We start from the raw sequence: 7,965 nt of genomic DNA on the forward strand, positions 1-7,965 counted from the left end.
TCACCTACAAGGCCATTCGCGCTGCTCTCTACCTCTCTCGACCTACTACCCCCTACCTACCCTGCCCTACCCTCCGTTCCTCTGGCTCTGGTCTGCTCCACATCCCCCGCTCCAACCGACCCTACCATCGGTGCCGCTTCAGCCTCTCAGCCCCTAGGCTCTGGAACTCTATCCCCCAGTGCCTTCGCCGCTCCTCCTTTCCTCCTCAAGGCCGGTCTCAAGACCTTTCTCTTTGACCGTGCCTTGAGCTCCCCTCTCAACTCTCTACCCTTCCTCGCTCCCTCCCTCCCTCCTCCCTCACCTGACCATTTCCCACTTGCTCGGGTCCTGACCCAACTAGCAGCCCTTGGGACGTCCTCCGACGTGAAAGCGCTATAAAATGGAATTTTGTTGTGTTTTTGTTGTAGGCTGACTTGCTGCAGTATCCAGTTTTTTCCTTCTGTCCCTTTTTGTCATATTGGCCATTCTCCAATCCTCTGGCACTACCCCTGGTGTGGTGATTGAGAGAATGGAAGGACTGGACTATTTTGGCTCAATCTGCTCAAACACTATTATAGTGAGCAAATCGAGGATATGAGGAACAGTCTGGAAAGAAAAGATTGAGAGTCCTTAAAATATATAATATAGATCACGAGAGGCTGTTTCAACTTGTCCAGAATAGCAAGACTAGAAGACATGAAATGCGATTGGACAGGTTTAAATTTAGAACGAATTTACTCAAACATTACTTCAGTGAGCGAATAGTGAACATATGGAACAGTCTCCCAAGAGAAGCCGTCGAAAAAGGAAGTGTTCATCTTTTCATACACAGAATAGATTGTTTTCTTTTGTTTACAGTACGAAGGTCGTTTGGGACATATACGCATGCGATATTTAGAAATATTCTTGAGTATCTTGCAGAACTGTTAGACATTTTTTACTTTGTAACATTAATTTACCTTGTCGTAGAATTTCGATAAATGACCAGAGCTATTATGGAGGATAAGTTCAATTAGCTTTTCTGGTGACAAGTTGTTTTCTGTTAATAATAATCTGTCTCGCTTTGTTTAAGCATATTTCGCACGTGGTGGAAAGCGATAGATGAGTTGGATGTTGGGAATGAAATGTGGGAAAACTGGACAGAGGAAATGTGGGAAAGAGTTCCAAGGCAGAGGCCTTGATGGTTAAATCTCACTCACCAAACATGTAGATACTTTGCTGGTATAGACTGCATTTGTACTACTGGCAAAACGATTTGTTCTCTCACTGAGGCCTTGATGTTTGCGAAGCGATCTGATAGACCAGCACGGATCTGGAGTTGGTGCTGGAATAAGCAAAGTAACTGCAAGAGTGAAAGCAGTTCGAAGTTTATATTTTACTGAATAAATTGGAAACACATCTTAGCTCAGTTTGGAACCGGAGATCTATCATACAAGATGAGAATATCATACTGTAATACGAATGGAGCATGCTGATCTATAAAAAGCAATGCAAAAATGATATTTATATTTCACCTTTCACATCTGGAGGATTAGTAAGGCTCATTCCTCTGCGCAACTGGTTCTATGTCTTGTCAAACACTCAGTTGCTGGACGATTGCAAAAGATAAACGAGTGAAGGTGCCATCCATTGGTGATTCACAATTCAGATAAATAATACTTACACAATGCAACTGAATTTATTCAAAAAAACAATGTTGGAATTTTACAGGTAATTTCAATGTCTTGACTTTGGGTTTAAGATTGTTGAATGGTTATCAACTGAGCCAGGATGGTGATAGTAGGTATTTGTACATCACGATTATCTATCAATATTGATAATATATTTATAACATCGTCAATAATTCGTTCTCATTACCGACAGTTTTTGTTTGTGGGGTACTCATGTTCTTACTAAAAGCTGCATAGAAATGTTGTCTTCAGACTACGAGTCTCGGATTTTGCACGTTCAGTTTTCCAGAATGAAACTTCAGTGCTCAAATTTGAAGAGGAAACAATCGCACTTAGTGAAAAATGAAACTCCAGTGCAACGAGAAATTGGAGATCAAACGGATTTAATGGTGGTAAATGCACTGCTACATAATAGTTACAGCATTACTTGATCGTTTTCTCAAGGATCTCAATCTTCTCGTCGGATGGTGCGATGTAAGTGAATAATTTTTTTTCTTTTACCATTTAAATCGAAGCAGCAGCTAATTTCATTTGAGAATGCGTCCTATGTCATAATGTTTCCAATCGCATTTCAACTCTCCAAACGTATGAAAACTACATGTTGTGAAAATAATCTGTTCTTTAGCGTTGTCGGATAGATTGGAAGAGTTTGGATAAAATAAATGCAATAGCATGTGACGCTGGTTTTACGGCGACGTTTCATAATCAATCTATCAAAATAATAGTATTTGTTTAACACATTGAACTAACAGAGCAAATGGATATGTAAGAATATTCTTCATTTCCTCTCTAACCTTGCTCTGAGTCGCCGCATAGATGCAACTTTTCGTACAGGAGCTCAAAAGCTGAAGCGTGAATCCAGTCTGTTGAGTGATATTCCGAATGCTATTGTATTTGTTTTCATGGGAAAAGTTTGCAATTGACTATTGAAACGAATCCACAACATTTGTCATCCACAAAAGTACAAAATTGCTGGATATAGCAAAGAGCAAAATGATGGATTTACTTCGTTTCCTCATCTCAGGATCATTCTGTTTAATACCACTACTGCAAACACGGATTCTCCCGCGGGCTCTGCTGGCTACTAAAGTGGCTGACAGTCAGAGCATTGATAAGGATAATAAGAACAGATACAAGTACAGGATTGAACACACATATCCACCATGTGTGTGCTGTCCAATATGCGGAAGTGTAGTAATTGGGTTTTGAAATGCAGTATTTCGGGACATGATTAACTATGACACGAGGAACCAACATAAAATAAATTGGAACGCACTGCGCATAGCTGAGCACACACGCTGCAGTTATAATTAAATTGGCCGTTTCACGGAGCAATATGTTTTTTATTTTCTGACAACAAATGGCGATATAGCGATCAAAGGTGAAGGTGACTGTTGGCCAGATAGAACATCGAGTGGCTGAAGTCAGCAGAACAGTTCGTAACTTACACACAGGGTGGTAGTACAAGAAGCTAAAATGGAAATACATATGATTAATGCGATTCAGTATCTCATCATTGATAATAATCATTAGATCGCGCTGCCATGACCACCAGGAAGACCGCACCTTCACCGGGACAGCATTACAATCGCCATCAAGTTGACTGAAGGGGAAACATATAAGTTCAATGGCTGAGTAGTTTCACACTTAATCATTGAAATTAGATTCATAAACAGAACAACAACAACAACAACATTCCATTTATTGAGCGTCTTTCACGTCGGGAGGACGTCCCAAGGTGCTGTACAGTTGGGTCAGGACCCGAGCAAGTGGGAAATGGTCACGGTGAGGGAGGGAAGGGAGGGAGCGAGGATGGGGTAGAGAGTCGAGAGGGGAGCTCAAGGCACGGTCAAAGAGAAAGGTCTTGAGACCGGCCTTGAAGGAGGAAACGGAGGAAGCGGCGAAGGCACTGGGGAATAGAGTTCCAGAGCCTCGGGGCTGAGAGGCTGAAGGTCACCGATGGTAGGGCGGTTGGGGCAGGGGATGTGGAGCAGACCGCAGCCAGAGGAACGGAGGGTATGGGCAGGTAGGTAGGGGGGTAGTAGGTCAGAGAGGTAGGAAATGGCCTTGTACGTGAGGATGAGGATCTAGAATTCGATCCTCTGGGGGATGAGGAGCCAGTGGAGGCGAGCGAGGGTGGGTGTGATGTGGTCACTGGTGCGGGACAGTACACGAGCTGCAGAGTTCTGAATGACCTGCAGTGTGGAGGGAGGGCCGGGAAGGCCGACGAGGAGAGAGTTCCCATAGTCCAGCCTTGAGGTGATAAAGGCGTGGACCAGAGTTTCAGCCGCGTGAGGGGTGACGTAGTGCCGTAGTCTTGCAACATTCCGGAGGTGATGGAAGGCGGTGCCAGTTGTGGCGCGGATATGAGGGAGAAAGGACAGCTCAGGGTCGAACAGAACCCCGAGGTTCCTGAATGGCTTTGAGAGGTGGAGAGTGCAGCCTTGGATGCTGATGCTGTCAGCGCCTGAGGTGCGGAGGCGCTGATGTGAGCCGATCAGGAGAGCCTCAGTTTTACGCACGTTGAGCTGAAGAAAGTTAACTCTCGTCCAGTACTCGATGTCGGACACGCAGCTGTCAGGACATCGGGGGTCGTGGAATTGAGGGTAGAGGAGGAAAGGTAGAGTTGGGTGTCATCCACATACATGTGGAAGTTAACCCCATATCTGCGGATGATGTCACCAAGGGGGAGCATGTAGAGGGTGAAGAGGAAGGGACCGAGGACAGAGCCCTGAGGGACACCGCACGAGACAGTGAGTGCGGGGGCCGGAGGACAAACCATTCGTGGAGACAAAGTGAAGACGGTGGGAGAGGTACGACCTAAACCACTCAAGGACAGGCCCTTGAAGGTTTAGGTGGGAGGACAAGCGGTGCAGGAGGATAGTGTGGTCGACCATATCGAATGCTGCCGATAGGTCGAGGAGGACGAGGAGGCAGAGGGAGCCCTGGTCACAGATGGTCAGGATGTCATTGGTGACCGTGACCAGGGCAGTTTCTGTGCTATGGGCAGAACGGAAACCCGACTGAAGGGGTTCGAATAGTGAGTGGGGTGGAGAGGAAAGAGCGCAGCTGGGAGGCCACAACTCATTCCAGGACCTTGGACAGGAAGGGGAGGTTTATTTTATCCAAATTCTTCCAATCTATCCGACAACGCTACAGAACAGATTATTTTCACAACATGTAGTTTTTATACGTTTGGAGAGTTGAAATGCGATTGGAAACATTATGACATAGGACGCATTCTCAAATGAAATTAGCTGCTGCTTCGATTTAAATGGTAAAAGAAAGAAAATTATTCACTTACATCGCACCATCCGACGAGAAGATTGAGATCCTTGAGAAAACGATCAAGTAATGCTGTAACTATTATGTAGCAGTGCATTTACCACCATTAAATCCGTTTGATCTCCAATTTCTCGTTGCACTGGAGTTTCATTTTTCACTAAGTGCGATTGTTTCCTCTTCAAATTTGAGCACTGAAGTTTCATTCTGGAAAACTGAACGTGCAAAATCCGAGACTCGTAGTCTGAAGACAACATTTCTATGCAGCTTTTAGTAAGAACATGAGTACCCCACAAACAAAAACTGTCGGTAATGAGAACGAATTATTGACGATGTTATAAATATATTATCAATATTGATATATAATCGTGATGTACAAATACCTACTATCACCATCCTGGCTCAGTTGATAAACATTCAACAATCTTAAACCCAAAGTCAAGACATTGAAATTACCTGTAAAATTCCAACATTGTTTTTTTGAATAAATTCAGTTGCATTGTGTAAGTATTATTTATCTGAATTGTGAATCACCAATGGATGGCACCTTCACTCGTTTATCTTTTGCAATCGTCCAGCAACTGAGTGTTTGACAAGACATAGAACCAGTTGCGCAGAGGAATGAGCCTTACTAATCCTCCAGATGTGAAAGGTGAAATATAAATATCATTTTTGTATTGCTTTTTATAGATCAGCATGTTCCATTCGTATTACAATATGATATTCTCATCTTGTATGATAGATCTCCGGTTCCAAACTGAGCTAAGATGTGTTTCCAATTTATTCAGTAAAATATAAACTTCGAACTGCTTTCACTCTTGCAGTTACTTTGCTTATTCCAGCACCAACTCCAGATCCGTGCTGGTCTATCAGATCGCTTCGCAAACATCAAGGCCTCAGTGAGAGCAAACAAATCGTTTTGCCAGTAGTACAAATGCAGTCTATACCAGCAAAGTATCTACATGTTTGGTGAGTGAGATTCTAACCATCAAGGCCTCTGCCTTGGAACTCTTTCCCACATTTCCTCTGTCCAGTTTTCCCACATTTCATTCCCAACATCCAACTCATCTATCGCTTTCCACCACGTGCGAAATATGCTTAAACAAAGCGAGACAGATTATTATTAACAGAAAACAACTTGTCACCAGAAAAGCTAATTGAACTTATCCTCCATAATAGCTCTGGTCATTTATCGAAATTCTACGACAAGGTAAATTAATGTTACAAAGTAAAAAATGTCTAACAGTTCTGCAAGATACTCAAGAATATTTCTAAATATCGCATGCGTATATGTCCCAAACGACCTCCGTACTGTAAACAAAAGAAAACAATCTATTCTGTGTATGAAAAGAAGAACACTTCCTTTTTCGACGGCTTCTCTTGGGAGACTGTTCCATATGTTCACTATTCGCTCACTGAAGTAATGTTTGAGTAAATTCGTTCTAAATTTAAACCTGTCCAATCGCATTTCATGTCTTCTAGTCTTGCTATTCTGGACAAGTTGAAACAGCCTCTCGTGATCTATATTATATATTTTAAGGACTCTCAATCTTTTCTTTCCAGACTGTTCCTCATATCCTCGATTCGCTCACTATAATAGTGTTAGAGCAGATCGCGCCAAAATAGTCCAGTCCTTCCATTCTCTCAATCACCACACCAGGGGTAGTGCCAGAGGATTGGAGAATGGCCAATATGACAAAAAGGGACAGAAGGAAAAAACTGGATACTGCAGCAAGTCAGCCTACAACAACAACAACAACAACAACAAAATTCCATTTATAAAGCACCTTTCACGTCGGGAGGACGTCCCAAGGCGCTGCATAGTTGGGTCAGGACCCGAGCAAGGGAGAAATGGTCAGGGAGTATGGGAGGTTAGGGTAGGGAGGGAGCGAGGAAGGGGTAGAGAGTTGAGAGGGGAGCTCAAGGCACGGTCAAAGAGAAAGGTCTTGAGACCGGCCTTGTAGGAGGAAAGGGAGGAGGCAAGGCGAAGGCACTGGGGGATAGAGTTCCAGAGCCTAGGGGCTGAGAGGCTGAAGGCCTGGCCACCGATGGTAGGGTGGTTGGGGCGGGGGATGTGGAGCAGACCAGAGCCAGAGGAACAGAGGGTACGGGCAGGTAGGTAGGGGGATAGTAGGTCGGAGAGGTAGGAGGGAGCAAGGCCGTGAATGGCCTTGTAGGTGAGGATGAGGATCTTGAAATCGATCCTCTGGGGGATGGGGAGCCAGTGGAGGTGAGCGAGGGTGGGAGCGAGGTGGTCACAAAGCCTATTGCGGGACAGTACACGAGCTGCAGAGTTCTGAATGACCTGCAGTGTGGAGGGAGGTGCCGGGAAGGCCGGCGAGGAGAGAGTTCCCATAGTCCAGCCTTGAGGTGATAAAGGCATGGACTAGAGTTTCAGCCATGTGAGGGGTGAGGTAGTGCCGTAGTCTGGCGACATTCCGGAGGTGATGGAAGGCGGTGCCAGTTGTGGCGCAGATATGATGGAGAAAGGACAGCTCAGGGTCGAACAGAATGCCAAGGTTCCTGATGGCTTTGAGATGTGAAGAGTGCAGCTTTGGACGCTGATGCTGTCAGCGCCTGAGGTGCAGAGGCGCTGACGTGAGCCAATCAGGAGGGCCTCAGTTTTACACACTTTGAGCTGAAGAAAGTTGTCTCTTGTACAGGACTCGATGTCGTACAGTCAGGCTGTCAGGACATCGGTGGTCGTGGAGTTGAGGGTAGAGGAGGAAAGGTGGAGTTGGGTATCATTCGCATACATGTGGGAGTTAATCCCATGTCTGCGGATGATGTCACCGCAGGGGAGCATGTAGAGGGTGAAGAGGAGGGGACCGAGGACAGAGCCCTGAGGGACACCGCTTGAGACAGTGCGGGGGCCAGAGGACAAACCATTCGTGGAGACAAAGTGAAGATGGTGGGAGAGGTACGACCTAAACCACTCAAGATCAGGGCCTTGAAGCTTTAGGTGGGAGCCTAACATCAATAGTGGGGAAATTCCTGGAGACCATAATCCGGGACAGAATAAATCTTCACCTAG

The 7,965-nt window shown here is 45.2% G+C and overlaps 1 pseudogene; it reads right to left on the bottom strand.

Moving 5' to 3' along the window:
• Positions 1-3,491: 3,491 nt before the first annotated feature.
• On the bottom strand, positions 3,492-5,188 carry LOC121851677 (annotated as a pseudogene).
• Between the last annotated feature and the right edge of the window lie 2,777 nt (positions 5,189-7,965).

This window comes from Callorhinchus milii, unplaced genomic scaffold (assembly GCF_018977255.1).
Source record: "Callorhinchus milii isolate IMCB2004 unplaced genomic scaffold, IMCB_Cmil_1.0 Scaffold88, whole genome shotgun sequence".
Classification (NCBI taxonomy): Eukaryota; Metazoa; Chordata; class Chondrichthyes; order Chimaeriformes; family Callorhinchidae; genus Callorhinchus; species Callorhinchus milii.